Source organism: Lathyrus oleraceus, chromosome 6 (assembly GCF_024323335.1).
Source record: "Lathyrus oleraceus cultivar Zhongwan6 chromosome 6, CAAS_Psat_ZW6_1.0, whole genome shotgun sequence".
NCBI classification, from domain to species: domain Eukaryota; kingdom Viridiplantae; phylum Streptophyta; class Magnoliopsida; order Fabales; family Fabaceae; genus Lathyrus; species Lathyrus oleraceus.
The window spans coordinates 58,813,582-58,830,648 of record NC_066584.1 but is presented as its reverse complement, the minus strand read 5'-3'; the positions used below and the strand labels follow the sequence as shown (position 1 = coordinate 58,830,648).

At 41.2% G+C, this 17,067-nt stretch overlaps 1 non-coding gene across 1 annotated transcript; it reads right to left on the bottom strand.

Moving 5' to 3' along the window:
- Positions 1-11,860: 11,860 nt before the first annotated feature.
- On the bottom strand, positions 11,861-11,967 carry LOC127099548 (small nucleolar RNA R71). Its single transcript, XR_007794039.1, has one exon. It is a non-coding gene; the product is annotated as a small nucleolar RNA R71 (small nucleolar RNA).
- Between the last annotated feature and the right edge of the window lie 5,100 nt (positions 11,968-17,067).

Here is a 17,067-nt window from a genome sequence, read left to right as displayed (position 1 = left end):
AAGCCCGAGAAAACTGGAAATTTTGGGCTTGGGCTGACACGGGTGGCCGTGTCAGCCTACTGTTTCTCCTGACACACCCATGGTAAGGCTAACACGGTTGGAGCTTCTTCCTGACACAGCCAGTGTCAGCTGACACAGATGGCCGTGTCGGGCTACTGTTTTCCTTCCTTTGCTTCCATTACCCTGACACGGCCCGTGTCAGGTGACACGGGTGGCTGTGTCAGGCCTCCTATACCGGGGTTTTCTGGCTCCTTCGTGTGCCAGAATCTCACACTGTCTTCTTCTGAGTCCTCCGGTTCTTCTACCTGGATCTGTCGGACATAAACACAGCTATCCCACGCATAAAATCAAGATAATAAAAGGTAAAACATAACAAAGATTAAAAATGCATAAATAAAATAACAGGAGTAAAATTAACTCGAAATGTACCATAAATGCTTGCACAGTGTGTCAAATGTCTCTGTTTTGTGTCGGATCAGTAATGAAAACTCAATATAAATGGTGACTGATCACAACCCCAAACTTAGCTCATTGCTTGTCCCAAGTAATGTTTCATTATCACTCTTCAGAATTCTTTATGCTTTCCACCACTGCTGAGATCATTCGCAAACGTCTTCCCTTTTTCTTCCACAAGTCTTGCCTATCCTCGTAAGTCATCATTCACACTTCCACCTCAAAGCACCGTTTCACCTGTCAACTTATTTTACATTCTCACTAATTCTCTCGGGGTAAGCTGTTTACACTCATAATTTGAAGTATACAATATCACTCACAAGTTTGAATAGTCTCTCTTTTCTCATCACTTACACATAACACACACACTTTTGAGGTCTTTCGGGTTGTAGCTTGGCTTGGGTTAGGGTATGGATTCAGAAAAAAAGGGAAAACAAGAGGCTTTTGGTTCAGAGTCGATGTTACATCCTGTGTTGGTTTCTTTTATTTCCTCGGTTTTCTTTTCTTATTTCTTTATTTTCTTACTGACTGCCCTTTTTCGTGCTTTTTCTTTTGAATCTTCGAGTATTCGGTTTTTATTTTTCTTTCTTTTTCTCGATTCATCAATTTTTTTCTTTTTCTTTTGTTTTTGCACTTTCTTGGGCTTTGAGAGCTTTTGGGGTTTTTACCCCAAACTTAGCTTTTCAACACAACTAGAATACATTCTCATGACTCTGAATAGGGTGAGGGAGTGTTTTGGCCAATGGTTACATTTATGGTGTTTTAAACACACAAAAATGGATATAGGCTCAAAGGGGGTTAACGAGGGATATAATAATTCGGGATGGCTAGAAAGGCTCGGGGTTAATTACAAACAACGTGCCTCAGTGTGTGTATCATGCAGTGACAGTCCCACAGAGTCTACACAAATTTAGAGTGATAAAGACAAACCTGAATGACACTCATGATGATTAATGTGTTTGGCCTTTTCTGACTCACTTGGTTTGGTTCAGCTTTGACAGGATCCACAGTGCTCCTTAATTTGGTGTAATTGCTTTCTTACTTCAGAATGTGCAGGATACTCATGTCGGTTAAGCTGTATACATTGAGTCCGATCTTTACTTTCAGCAGTGTTACTTTCTAGGGAGATCCTTCACAACAGTCCATGGTGAGTGGTGTGATCTTTCATTCCACTCTCAATTGTGATCATTACTTTTTCCAACTTGTTAACACAGACTTGACACACACACTTGCAGCATAATGTACTTTCAACAGACAAATTAAATATGAACTACAAAAGTAAAAATAACACAATAATCAAATGCTAATAAAAGACATAAAATCTCCCCACACTAGAACTTAACATTGTCCACAATGTTTGGGAACAAGCGCGGAGGAGGGAACTCACAGGGTCCTACTGAGGAGGTGGGTGCGGGAAATGCAACATCAACTGTCGCATCATGCTTCTCATCTCATCCAACATCGCTCCCTGACGGGCTTGCTCGATGCCTTGCCTTTGCTCTTCAGTCCTCAAGTCACCTATCTCGGTCTGTACCCAGCTCCATTGGTCAGTTGACCAAGATGATGAACCCGCCGCCTGTTGGGTGGGTTCCTGATGTTGTGGAACAAACTGCTCAGGAGATGCTTGAGGAATTCTTCTTCTATTTCCGTTCCTTCTTCTTGGTCATCTACAAAGTGCTCACCTGCATTAAAATGGTCAGTTTCATGGCCTTCATCTGCATCGGGATCGGCGCTCACATATAACCAATTAGCGCAGTCAGTAATAGCAACTCTGTCCGGATCTGGCATAGCGATGATAAACCTTTTATGAATGAGTAGGGAATAATAAGTAGGGGCAACCGCAATCATACCTTGGGAAATCAGAGCAGCCATGTCAATTTTTGTACCGAAAATTGGCGTGTCCTCGAGTAAAACAGCCTGATACCCGAAATGCAATGCAATTTGCGTGATCATACCTCCCACAGATATGCCTCCTGAGTTTGCTCGGCCGACTCTACCCAGGTAGTCCGCTGCAAAGGAAGCTACATTGATGGTCTTGGTTTGAGCCATCGAGTACATGAAGAATAGCTCTCTCTGAGTAGCTACCCTAGTGTTGTCGCCTCTACCGAACAGGGTATAGGCTAAACCTTTTTGGGCATGCCTGAAACAGGGATTCTGGATGCCCGAGGCTTTCGCACCTTTGGAGGAGTAATCCGTCCTCCCAGTTATGGCGATCCAGAAATCCTTCGGAGAGAGCCCGTCTGGGACCGCTCTGGGTCCGTCCAGAGGGAGTCGGAGTATTGCAACTAACTCCTCAACAGAGAATTCATGATAATTGTTAAACAACCAGAAATATAAGGTGCCGAAATAATACCTGGTTGTGTTAATCCACCGCTTTTCCAGCTGGAACTCCAAAGTGATGAGGAACTCGAGAGTAATGCGCTTGTAGGTCGGCGCCCCCAAACTCATAAACTCGAGCATGCCCAAAACATGGAACATTCGGTCGACCTCAATTTTCAGCCCTAGAGCATTCAGAGTATGCTCACACATATACCTGGTCGGCGTGAGCTTGCGCTTCCGGTGAATTTGGTAACGTCGTTCTTGCTCCGGATTGTCAAACACAATGTTGTGGGGATTAGGATTCCGGCTCGGGCATTTCCGGGACTTCGCCATCTCTACAAGTTGTTGCTTTCCGGTAAGGATTCTTCGCAGGGGCATTTTGGACCTGCAAAAAATAGCAATATTTCAAACTTTCGAGTTAGGAAAATCTGAAACCGTGGTTGTGACCGGGACGACAAGGTGAGAAATATTTGTGAAGGGTGTTTTAGCGATAGGTGAGTGGAACTTAGATGTATGGAGGGTTTTGTATGGTGAGGTGAGTGAGGTTTAATGAAGTTTGTGAGAGAGTGAGAGAAGAAGATGAAAAATGATGAGAGAGATTAATGAGGTTTGTGGTAAAAATCTGATAATGATGAGGTGATATGGAAAAGTGTGTTGTTAAGAATGGATTAAGTGGGTGGGCCCCACGAAAATTCAAAATTTTCAAAAAAAATTCAAAAATTCCGCCTCCCTGACACGGTCGTGTCAGCTGACACGGGTGACCGTGTCAGGCTACTGTTTTACCACATTCCACAATTTCTTTTACAGTTCTCCTGACACGGGCCGTGTCAGGCCACTGTTTTACCATTCTCAAAACCATTTTTCTTACAGTGCTCCTGACACGGCCCGTGTCAGCTGACACAGGTGGTCGTGTCAGGCCACTGTTTTCCAACATCCTTCATACATTTTCCCTCTCCTGACACGGCCCGTGTGAGCTGACACGGGTGGCCGTGTCAAGCTGTCCTTTTTGCCGTTTTTTGGTTTCTTGTCAGGTCAACCGCTGGTTCCTCTGGCTATGAGATGTTCCCTCCTTGTAGAGCTCCTGTATACCTACAATCACATACAACTGATTAGAAATAAAAAGTGTGGGTTGCCTCCCACGAAGCGCTTCGTTTAACGTCGCATGGCTCGACAGTTCTCCGTCTGCTTAGGTGAGACGGATTTTTTCTATAGGACCACCCTCCTGTTCTTGTATGTAAGGTTTCACTCTCTGCCCATTCACCTTGAACGTGTCTCCGTTTGCTGGATTTCTTAGTTCAACGGCTCCATGTGGAAATACCTTTTGTATCTCAAAAGGTCCCGACCATCGGGACCTCAGTTTCCCTGGGAAGAGTTTCAACCTTGAGTTGAATAATAACACCAGTTGTCCTTCCTAAAGGTCTTTCTTCTTTATGCGCCTGTCATGCCAGGTTTTGGTTTGTTCTTTGTATATCTTGGCATTTTCATACGCTCGATTCCTGAACTCTTCCAGCTCTTGTAATTGGAGGATCCAAGATTTACCCGCTTTGGCCAGATCATATTTGAGAAATTTGGTAGCCCAAAATGCCCTATGGTCAAGTTCGAGTGGTAGGTGACAAGCTTTACCATAGACTAACTGATAAGGGGACATACCTATTGGTGTTTTGAACGTTGTTCGGTATGCCCAGAGTGCGTCATCGAGCTTGATTGACCAATCCTTCCTTGAGGCACTGACAGTTTTTTCTAGGATTTGCTTGATCTGCCGATTGGATACCTCAACCTGCCCACTGGTCTGGGGATGGTACGGTGTGGCGATCCTATGCTTGACATTATATTTCCGCAGTAGGTTTTCCATCAATTTATTTAGGAAGTGGGTACCTTCGTCACTAATCAGTGCTCTTGGTACCCCAAACCGCGCGAAGATATAATTTTTGAGGAAACTGATTACCACCTTTGCATCATTCGTGGGCAGTGCAACTGCTTCCACCCATTTTGACACAAAGTCAACCGCAACCAGAATGTATTGCTTTCCAAAGGAAGGTGGAAAGGGTCCCATAAAATCTATTCCCCATGCATCGAACAGTTCGACTTCTAACATGGCATTTTGCGGCATCTGATTTCTTTTAGATATGTTGCCTGTTCTTTGACATCTGTCGCACTCTTTTACCACTGCTTGTGCATCTTTGAACAGTGTGGGCCAGCACAATCCAGACTGGAGAACTTTGGTTGCGGTTTTGTCTCCGCTAAAATGTCCTCCATATTCTGGGTTATGACAGGCTTTTAAAATGTCCCTCTGCTCTTCCTCTGGAACACATCTCCTGACTAGGCCATCTAATCCCTTTTTGTAAAGGAATGGATCGTCCCCTACATAGAACCTACAATCATGCAAAAACTTTTTTCGTCTATTAGAGTCAAAGTCATCAGGAATCAGTCCACCTACCATAAAGTTCGCGTAATCGGCGAACCATGGGATATGCGTAACGGCTAGAATGCGTTCATCCGTGAACTCATCTCTGATGGGGTGCGTCTCTTCTGTTTCTTGAATCGGAGTCATCCGAGACAAGTGATCAGCAACAGTGTTTTCACTACCCTTTTTGTCTCTGATTTCCAGATCGAATTCCTGGAGTAGGAGGATCCATCGCAACAGCCTCGGCTTGGATTCCTGTTTTGCAAAAAGATATTTCAAAGCAGCATGGTCAGTATATACAATTACCTTTGATCCCAGCAGATAGGATCTGAATTTGTCAAAAGCGTATACCACCGCCAGGAGTTCTTTGTTGTGGTTGCATAGTTCATTTGAGCGGGGTTGAGTACATGGCTTGCATAGTAGATTATATGCAAGAGCTTCTCCTTGTGTTGCCCTAGTACTGCCCCTACTGCGTTATCACTTGCATCACACATTATCTCAAAAGGAAGGGACCAATTTGGGGCAATAACTATGGGTGCTGACACCAGCTCCTTCTTCAAGGTCTCGAAGGCTTCCCTGCATTCTTTGTCAAATAGGAACGGGGTGTCTTTTACCAGTAGACTAGTCAATGGTTTTGTAATCTTTGAGAAATCTTTTATGAACTTGCGGTAGAAACCCGCATGTCCTAAGAAGCTTCAGATGCCTTTTTCATTCACCGGTGGTGGTAAATTTGCTATTACCTCCACTTTTGCTATGTCTACTTCGATACCTTTGTTAGAGATCTTGTGTCCCAAGACTATTCCTTCCCGGACCATGAAGTGACATTTTTCCCAATTCAGGATCAAATTTGTTTGCTGGAATCTCTCTAAAACAAGTGACAGGTTAGTCAAACAATTATCAAATGAAGAACCGAATACGGAGAAGTCATCCATAAATACTTCCATATGCTTTTCGAGCATGTCAGCAAAAATAGAAGTCATACACCTTTGAAAGGTGGCTGGTGCGTTGCACAAGCCAAATGGCATTCTTCTATAAGCAAAAATACCATAGGGGCAGGTGAATGCAGTCTTCTCTTGGTCTTCAGGGGCAACCGCAATCTGGTTGTACCCCGAATAACCGTTTAGGAAACAATAGTAATCGTATCCTGCTAACCTTTCCAGCATTTGATCAATGAATGGTAACGGGAAGTGATCTTTCCTCGTTGCCACGTTTAGCCTTCTATAATCGATGCACACTCTCCAACCTGTAACAGTGCGGGTTGGAATCAACTCATTCTTTTCATTCTTTATTACCGTTGTGCCCCCTTTTTTTGGTATCACGTGGACTGGACTTACCAAAGAAATATCGGAGATATGGTAGATTAGGCCCGCATCCAAGAGTTTTACGACCTCTTTGCGCACCACTTCTTTCATGGCTAGGTTAAGTCTTTGTTGTGGTTGCACTACCAGTTTGTGGTTATCCTCCATTAAGATCTTGTGCATGCAAACAGTAGGGCTTATACCTTTTAAGTCCTCAATTGCCCATCCGATTGCACCCTTGTATTTTTTTAGCACTTGGATGAGTTCTGCCTCTTAGACACTCTGTAGACTAGCATTAATGATGGTTGGGCATTTTTCTTCAGTGTCTAGAAATACATACTTCAGATTTGTTGGCAACTGCTTCAGATTCACCCCTTTTTCGGGTTCTTCAGTGACATCGGATGGTGGTGGTATTAGATCTTCCCACCGGTGTGGTCTAGATCTAATCCATTTAGGTTATTTTTCCATCAGAGCAAGCACCTCAAATTCTTCTTCAACTTCATTATTTTCAAAAATGGACAAGCTTAAGACCCGGTTTAGTGGTGACCGGGGCCCATGTTGGTCATTTTCTTGAGCAATTACTTGGTCTATTATCTCTATAGTGTTGCTTGTCCCGATATCATCTTTGTATTACATGGTATTTCTCACATCTATCTTTAACTCTTCATCATAGACCTTGAGGGTCATAGTTCCTTCCTCAATATCTATCATACACCGGCCTGTTTCCAAGAAAGGTCTTCCCAATATGAGAGGAATCTCCTCATCCTCCGGCATTTCCAGAATGACGAAGTCGACTGGAAAGACAAACTTGTCAATTTTTACCATAACATCTTCCATAATACCATAGGGTCGCCGAACAGAACGATCCACAAACTGAAGGGTCATTCGAGTATCGTGAACAGAACCGATGCCTAATTTCTTATAGATAGATAGTGGCATCAAGCTTACACTTGCCCCTAAGTCAATCAGAGCCTTCTTGAATTTTCTATCACCAATAGTGCAAGGAATAGTAACTGATCCCCTGTCTTTCTTTTTCACTGGGATTTTCATGCCTTGGAGAATGGCACTGCATGTTTCAGTCAGGATGATCGGTTCCGTATCAGTGGAACGCTTCTTGGAAATTATGTCTTTCATGAACTTGGCATATATTGGCATTTGTTCCAATGCTTAAGAAAATGGGATATTGATTTCGAGTTTTTGAACATCTCCATAAACTTCTCGAAACTCTTCTCATGTTGATTTTTCTTTTTTTGTCGTGGAGGGTAAATGAGTTTGATTACGGGTTTAGGAACCTTCTCTTTCTCCTCGACAAGAGGTGGTATTGTTTCTTCATCTTGGACTTTTGTTTCCTTGATTTCTAAATCCACCTCTATTAATCCAACTTTTTCTATATTGTTTTCCTCTGTTGACTTTCCACTTTGGGTTGTGACATCGTTCACAGTCTTGTGTTCCCGCGGATTTGTCACCGTACCACTAGGTAAGGTGCCCGGGGCTTGAAAGTTTGAAGCTAACTGTTGTGCTATCTGCCCCATTTGAACTTCAAGATTTTTGATGGAGGCTGTGGTGTTTTTCTGATTAGTCCTTGTTTCTTCTTGAAATTGTATGTTGTGGGACGCTAACTTTTCAATGGCAATCTCCTATTCAGCCTTTTTAGGTGCCTGTTGTTGTTGCTGTTGTTGCTGATACTAAGTCTGATATTGCCCTGTACCCTGTTGCGGAACATTCCCTCTCTGATCTTTCCAGGATAAGTTTGGATGATTCTTCCAACCTGGGTTGTAATTGTTAGAGTAGGGATTATTCTGCTTTAAGAATTTGATCTCTTCAATTTGTTGGGGAGTCGCAAAGCAATAGACCGTGTGATGAGGTCCATTACAGATTTCACATGTGCTCGCCTGAGCTGCCTGAACCTGCGCTATCCGTTGAGTACCTATATTCATAGCTTTCAGCTTTTTGTCTACTTCGGCAGCAACAATGTCTTCCAGACGGATTTTATTTGTCTCTACTTTTAGATCAATTACCCCGTTTGGCTGATTGGTACACCTGTCATATAGCTATAGATACTCATTAGCAGCTATTGCTTCAATAATCCTCTTGATACCAGTGGCTGTTGAGAAATTTGTTGAGCCACTAGCTGCTGTATCAATAAACTATTTTGTCTTTATTTTCAGCCCATTAACGAACATCTGCATTCGTTCTGTCTGATCCATATTATGAGTGGGACACGCGACTAGGATCCTTTTGAATCTTTTGTAAGTGTCTCCCAATGATTCACCATCTTTCTGTTTGAAATTCAGAATTTCATACCTTTTTCTCAGGAATACTGATGTTGGAAAATACTCATTTAAGAATGCAGTTTCCATCTCCTCCCAGGAAGTGATACTACCGGCAGGGAGAGAATAGAACCATTCTTCAGCGTCTTCAGCTAAAGTGAACGAGAACATTCTTAATTTTTTTGCTTCATCAGTATGACCATCAATTTTCAGGGTGGTGCTCATGGTCAGGAATCTTTGCAGGTGTTTGTTGGCATCTTCATTAACCTTTCTGGTGAAAGGATTTCTTTCCAATTGATTGATCGTGCTAGGATGCAGTTGAAAATTTGTCACATTCACCGGTTGGTTAACAATGGTCAGTCGACCACCCGGTGCATTTGCACCTCCATAGTCACCTAGGAGTCTTTCCGGAGGTGGAGGAGGTGGAATTGGAGGAACTTCAGCCATTGGTTCCTTGACTTCTGGTTGATCTAAGGTACTTTCTTCTGTAGAATCCACTCTTTGTTCTCTGCGTCTTCTGTGAAGGGTTCTCTCGATCTCTGCGTCAAAAAGAAATTCAACTAAGGGTTCTCCTCGCATACACAAATTAGTAAATTATAAATGACAGAAAAATAATTTTACTGCAGAGCAAAAAAAAATTAATTGAAATCAAATTAAACTCTATATTTTTGGCAGTCCCCGGCAACGGCGCCAAAAACATGATCGGGAAAATAGCAAGTGCCTTTTATAGTAATAATGGGGAAATTCCCCGAATGTCGATCTCAAGGACTGCACGTTAATATTGAGTTTAAATCATCATTCAATTAAACAAAAAGTATTAATTTGGTTTTTGAGTGTAAAAATATAGTAATAAAAGTAAAGGTAAAGAAATATGAAAATAAGGGTTGATCACACTAAAATTTACGTATTTTTGACTCCGATTTCACATGCATTCTAGTTGTTTTATTGCCATTTTGTTGTATTATTACTGTGTTTTTCTTTGTTTACAGGTTTTTACTTTAATCGGAGCCCCGATCGAGAAAAGGAGTGAAAAATGGCTAAAAACCCCAGAATTCAGCATTTTGTGCTTATGGCCTACCCCATGGCGGGCACCACAGACCAAGCCATGACGTGTCCAAGTCCAACTTCCTCAACTCCCACGTTTCCCCACTTCATCCACTAAGGCGCCCCACTTTGTGCTTGTGGTGGGCGCCATAGCCTTGTGGTGGGCGCCACAAGAAGGAAACGGTTTCCTCTATTTTCAAGTTGAAGGGCATCCAAGTCAATTCCACCATTTTTATTTGCTTATAAATAGAAACGCGAATTCAGTTTTACAATCATCCAAACTTAGAGCAGAGGCAAACTCAGAAGCAACTTTGTTTCACTTAGGCATATATTCAGTATTTTATAGTGGTAATCGCTTCGCATTGGAGTGTTACCACAATTGTGTCATCAAGTCTGTGATAGAGTCTGTAATCGAGTTTGGAGCATTTTGGAAGGAAGTTAATCCTGCCGCCATTTTCTTTTCCGCATTGCAATTTACTCAGCCCTCCTATTGGAGCAGGTTTTTATTACTCGCTTTTACTTTATTTATTTCCCGCACTCGCTTTTACTTTATTTATTTCCCGCACTCGCTTTTACTTTATTTATTTCCTGCACTCGCTTTTACTTTATTTATTTCCCGCACTCGCACTACTTTTATTTACTTTCCGCACTCGCACTACTTTTATTTACTTTCCGCACTCGCACTACTTTTATTTAAATTAATGCACTTTTATTTTACCATGTCTAACTAAATCTAAAAGGTTAGAATGTAAGGATCATAATTGAATGATAATCCGTACAATTGTTCGTAGAAACACTTAAGGGCTATTTTAACTTTCAACTTAAGTTTTCCCGCACTTCAATTCTGTTGGGTAAGATCGAAAGCCGTCCAACGTCTTTATAAACTTAATTGATTTTAACTATTTCAAAAACAGCGAAAGCGCTTTGTTTAGTTCATTAGGAGTTTTTAACATTAAGAAGAAAAGAGATTTTAAAACTATTTTCGGACGCGTTTATAAGTTTAGAGTCTGGTTCGTAAGAACCTCTTTTGGTTAAGAAGTCCAGGTTATAATACTTTTCAACTTAGTCAAGATACTATATTTCTTAAAAATAGGTTTACTACTCTAACGCAATGCGCGCCTTTTTATAAGTGACAATAAGAGGGTTTGATTAGGGAGTACAACTCGGTTCTGAATACGCGAAAGCGACAATTCTCGTTAAATTAGTTCTTTTCAAAGTAGGAAATATTGCCCATAAGTAGTTCTATTAGCAAGTACTTGGATTATCAATTGGTTACGTGAATTACATTCGACCCTGTCTTTATTAATTAAATCTATTTAAATACTCTACTTTTCATTGCACACTACAAAAACACCTATTTTGATTTCCTTTGATAAACACCATAACAACAGATAACGATAGCTTGACACTTGGTCTCTGTGGATTCGACAATCTTTTATATTACTCTGACGCGTTCGTATACTTGCGAACACCGCATCAAGTTTTCCAACGCATCAAGTTTTTGGCGCCGTTGCCGGGGACCAATTTCGTCAAATTTCATTTTCCTGTTGTTATATCGTTTAGACTTAGGTTATTTCCCGCCGGTCAATGCGAAGAACTCGCAGTACCGGAAGTTTAAGCTTAGTAAACCCTCTGGCGGAACCTGAACGTTACGCGCACGTTTATTCTTTCATAGAATTAAGAGAGCTATGGCCGAAGATCAAAACCAAAGACCTCTTAAGGAATTCGCTCAACCATCTAACGAAGAACCTAGTTCTAGTATAGTAAACCCAATCATCCCAGCCAATAACTTTGAACTTAAACCATCTCTGTTACAACTAGTGCAACAGAGACAATTCGCGGGTCTCGCTACCGAGAACCCTAACCAACATTTAAAAATATTTCTTCAATTAGCAGATACTTTTAAAACCAATGGAGCTTCTCCTGAGGCAATACGTTTAAGATTATTTCCTTTTTCCCTCAGAGATAAAGCCCTGTCATGGTTAGATTCCCTTCCACCCAATTCCATTACGACTTGGGATAACCTTAGAAGAGTTTTTCTTGCTAGATATTTTCCCCCGAGTAAGACCGCCGTTCTTCGAAACCATATAACTAGATTTACCCAAAACCATGGAGAATCGTTGTTCGAAGCTTGGGAGAGATATAAAGAGTTGTTACGAGTATGCCCACATCATGGTTTAGAAAATTGGTTAATCATTCAAACCTTCTATGATGGACTTCATTATAACACAAAGATGACCATCGACGCTGCCGCATGCGGTGCTCTGATGAACAAACCTTACCCTGAAGCTAGTGCCCTCATTGAAGACATGGCTCAAAACCATCAATCATGGGGAGTCGAACAAGCGACAATTGAGAAGAAGGAAGCCCAAGGAGGAGTGCATGAACTAAGCTCTATAGACATGATGCAGGCTAAAATGGACGCATTAGCCCTTAAGGTCGAGCATATGTGCATAAACCCGAATACTGTAGCCGCAATTTCGTCGGATTGTGAGATATGTGGAACCCAAGGACACCAATCCGCCAAATGCAGTCTATTGAACGAAACCCACTCCGAGCAAGTGAACTACACCCAAGGGAACCCATACTCAAATACCTATAACCCTGGATGGAGGAATCACCCTAACTTCTCCTATAAAAACAATAACCCTATTCAAAATAATGCACCTCCGAGACCTAGTTATCAAGCCCCTAGATCAAATCAACCTATGCAACCTGTACCACCAAAGCCGAGCCTTGAGAAAATTATGGAAAATTTTATCACCGCTCAAACCCAACAAAACAAGGAGTTCATGAATCAAAACATTCATGTTAACGAATTGATTACTCAGTTAGGAACCAAGGTTGACCAAATAGTTACTCATACCAAGATGCTTGAAACCCAGATCTCTCAGGTAGCTTTAAACCAAGCCCCTCAGACTACACCTGGAGGACAATTCCCTGGACAACCTCAACAAAATCCGAGAGGACAAGCCAATGCCATTACCCTACGAAGTGGGAACGCTTATGATGAGCCACCAAACCCAAGATTGAGTGAACCCGAAACTTCTAAGGAATGTACCAAACCCCCGGACAAAGTAAAGGAACCAGAGGAATCTGAAAGCCAGGAAGGTCGAGATAAAGGAGAAGAACCTAAAGATAAAATTTACGTACCGCCCCCGCCATATAAACCACCTATACCATATCCCCAAAGACTCAAACAAACCCAGATCAATAAACAGTATCAAAAATTTATTAAAGTTATAGAAAAACTTCATGTAGAAATCCCTTTCACATAAGCCATCACCCAAATACCTTCTTATGCAAAGTTTCTCAAAGACATCCTTACCAACAAACGTAGACTTGACGATCCGAAGCCTTTGGAATGTAATGCTATTTCCGAGGACAAATTAGCAAAGAAAGATAAAGATCCTGGAAATTTCTCCATTCCTTGCCTTTTGGGTAATCATGTCATCGAAAAAGCTTTTCTAGACTTAGGAGCTAGTGTGAGTTTAATGCCTTTAGCAGTTTGTGAGAGATTAAACTTAGGAGAAGTACAACCCACTAAGATGTCACTTCAGTTAGCCGATAGACCTGTCAAATATCCGATAGGCATTTTAGAAGATGTTCCTGTTAGGATAGGTCAGTTATTTATCCCTACTGATTTTGTCGTCATGGACATCAAAGAGGACAATGATATACCAATTCTTCTAGGTAGGCCATTCTTATCGACTGCAGGAGCCATAATAGATGTCAAGAAAGGAAAGTTGACATTTGAGGTAGGTGACGAGAAAATAGAATTTATACTTTCGAAATTTCTTATGGCACCTGTGATGGGAGACTCGTGTTATGCCTTAGATATCATTGATGAATGTGTTAGAGAATTAGAACAAAAAGAAATTATAAAAACAATCAAGTTACCATCAACCCCCATAAAGGAAGATGATGACTTTAAAGAACCTTACATCGATGATAACCTTTACGAATGTTTATCCCTTACTCCAGATCTTATGTCATGCCCTAAGAAACCAACTTTAGAACTTAAGGAACTGCCTAAGAACCTGAGATAGGAGTTCCTCGATGAAAAGATGAACCGTCCAGTTATAGTTAGTGCTACCTTGAGCCATGAGGAAACGAACCAACTTTTAGACGTTTTACGAAGATATCCCTCAGCCTTAGGATATAATATCTCTGACCTGAAAGGTATAAGCCCATCCGTATGCATGCATCGGATTTCGCTCGAAGAAGATTCAAAACCCTCTAGGGAGCATCAGAGAATAATAAACCCTATAATGAGTGATGTTGTTAAGAAGGAAGTTCTTAAGTTACTTGAGGCGGGTATAATCTACCAGATCTCGGATAGTAAGTGGGTGAGCCCTGTGCATGTAGTACCTAAAAAGGGAGGCATCACAGTCATGCAAAATGATAAAGGCGAACATGTAGCAAAACGTTTAGAAGGAGGATGGCGGATGTGTATAGATTATAGAAAATTAAATAAAGCAACTAGGAAAGACCATTTCCCTTTACCATTTATTGACCAGATGTTGGAGCGTCTAGCCAGACACTCTTACTTCTGTTATCTAGATGGATACTCTGGATTCTTCCAAATACCTATTCACCCCGAAGACCAAGAAAAAACTACTTTTACATGCCCTTATGGAACTTTTGCCTACAGACGAATGCCTTTCGGCCTTTGTAACGCCCCAACTACTTTCCAACGCTGCATGATGTTAATCTTCGCAGATTACCTAGATGGTATCATGGAAGTGTTTATGGATGATTTCTCGGTTTGCGGATTCAATTTTCACAATTGTCTTGCTAACCTTGAGAAAATCCTGGAGAGATGCGTGGAGGTGAACCTCGTGCTAAATTGGGAAAAATGTCATTTCATGGTGACCGAAGGAATAGTTTTAGGACATATAGTTTCCGAAAAAGGTATAGAGGTAGATAAAGCTAAAATAGAAGTTATAGAAAACCTAAAACCACCAAAAACCATCAGAGAAGTCCGAAGCTTTCTTGGACACGCTGGATTCTACTGGCGTTTTATTAAGGACTTCTCCAAAATAACTAAACCGTTAACCGGACTTTTAATGAAAGATGCTGAATTCATTTTCGACGAAAAATGTAATGACGCATTTAATCTTTTAAAGCAAGCATTAATCTCTGCACCCATTATGAAACCGCACGATTGGTCGGAACCTTTTGAGATAATGTGCGATGCTAGTGATTATGCAGTTGGAGCCGTTCTAGGACAAAGGAAAGATAAAAAATTACATGCCATTTATTATGCCAGTAGAACCCTAGATGCTGCCCAACTTAATTACGCAACAACCGAAAAAGAATTACTCGCTGTAGTTTTCGCTATAGACAAATTTAGATCTTATCTAGTAGGAGCAAAAATTATTGTTTACACCGATCATGCTGCCATTCGTTACCTATTAAGTAAAAAAGATGCCAAGCCCAGGTTACTCCGATGGATTCTATTACTACAAGAGTTTGATTTAGACATAAGAGACAAAAAAAGGCACTGAAAATGTAGTGGCTGATCACCTTTCTAGGCTAGAACATCTAAAACCTGAACTAGTACCCATAAAAGATGATTTCGCCTATGATAGACTGATAACTAGAGTAGAAACCATTGAAGACAATAACCTAGATCCTTATGAGCATTCCCAAAATTCCTTAGCAATAAATAACGTACCCTGGTATGCAGATTTCGTTAATTACCTAGCTGCTGATATAGTACCCCCTGATCTTGAATACCACCGCAAGAAGAAATTCTTCCACGATGTGAGAAACTTCTATTGGGGCGAACCGCTCCTTTTCAAAAGGGGTAAAGATGGCATTTTTCGCCGTTGCGTTCCAGAAGAAGAGGTAAATAATATTATCGAGCATTATCATTCTGCACCTTATGGTGGACATGCGAGCACCTCTAAGACATACACCAAGATTCTTCAAGCTGGCTTATTTTGGCCTACCATGTGACGTGATGTCTATGCTTTCATTGTCAAGTGTGATAGATGCCAACGCACTAGAAACATTTCAAGACGTGATGAAATGCCTCTAAGAAACATTCAGGAAGTAGAACTCTTTGACGTATGGGGTATAGATTTCATGGGACCTTTTCCACCATCCTTAGGAATTAGGTATATCTTAGTAGCTGTAGATTATGTGTCTAAGTGGATTGAAGCTATAGTTGCACCCACAAACGACACTAGGGTAGCAATCAAACTATTTAAAAACTATATATTCCCTAGATTTGGAACACCACGTTTAGTCATAAGCGATGGAGGATCACACTTTATATCGAGAATATTTGACAAACTTTTAAGAAAATATGGAGTTAGGCATAGAGTAGAAACACCGTACCACCCACAGACTAGTGGCCAAGTAGAAGTATCTAATAGGGAGATAAAACAAATCCTAGAGAAAACTGTTTCTATTTCTAGGAGAGACTGGTCTCAGAAGCTTCAAGAAGCGTTATGGGCCTATAGAACCGCTTTCAAAACCCCTATAGGAACTACCCCTTACCAACTAGTTTATGGAAAATCATGTCACTTACAATTCGAATTAGAGCATAAAGGCTATTGGGCCATTAAAACTTTGAATTTAGACTACCTAGCCGCTGGAGAAAAGCGTACCCTAGACATTCATAAATTAGAAGAACTTAGGCAATCTGCCTACGAGAATGCAAAAATATATAAAGAGAGGACAAAAGCCTATCATGACAAAAGAATAGTAAAGAAAAACTTCAATGTAGGCGATTTTGTTCTCCTTTACAACACTAGGTTACGACTCTTTCCTGGAAAGCTACGTTCAAGATGGACTGGTCCTTTCGAAGTATCCAAGATTCTGAGATCCGGAGCCGTAGAAATCAAGAACGATACCTGTAGTCCATTCATTGTAAATGGACAAAGACTGGAGCTCTACGAAGGAGGAGACATTCCAGCATACTACTCGAGCCACACCCTGATTGATCCACCGACTCATACTACTACAGGTGTATAAATTCTAACTGTCAAGCTAATGACGTTAAACAAGCGCTGCGTGGGAGGCAACCCATGGTTTTTCTTTCCATTTTATTTTTTTTCACATTTATTTACATTTATTTTTATTTTTATTTTATTTTATCTTATTTTGCATTGAGACTAAAGTTTGAATGGTTTGTATTTTCAGGATCACTTTCCTAACTTTTACAGGATGCAGGGTTTTGATGACATGCATGTTGCCTATAGAGACAATGCTCAGAGGGAGCGCTACATTACTTTATACCAGCGCCCTATGGCACCCACACGTTACC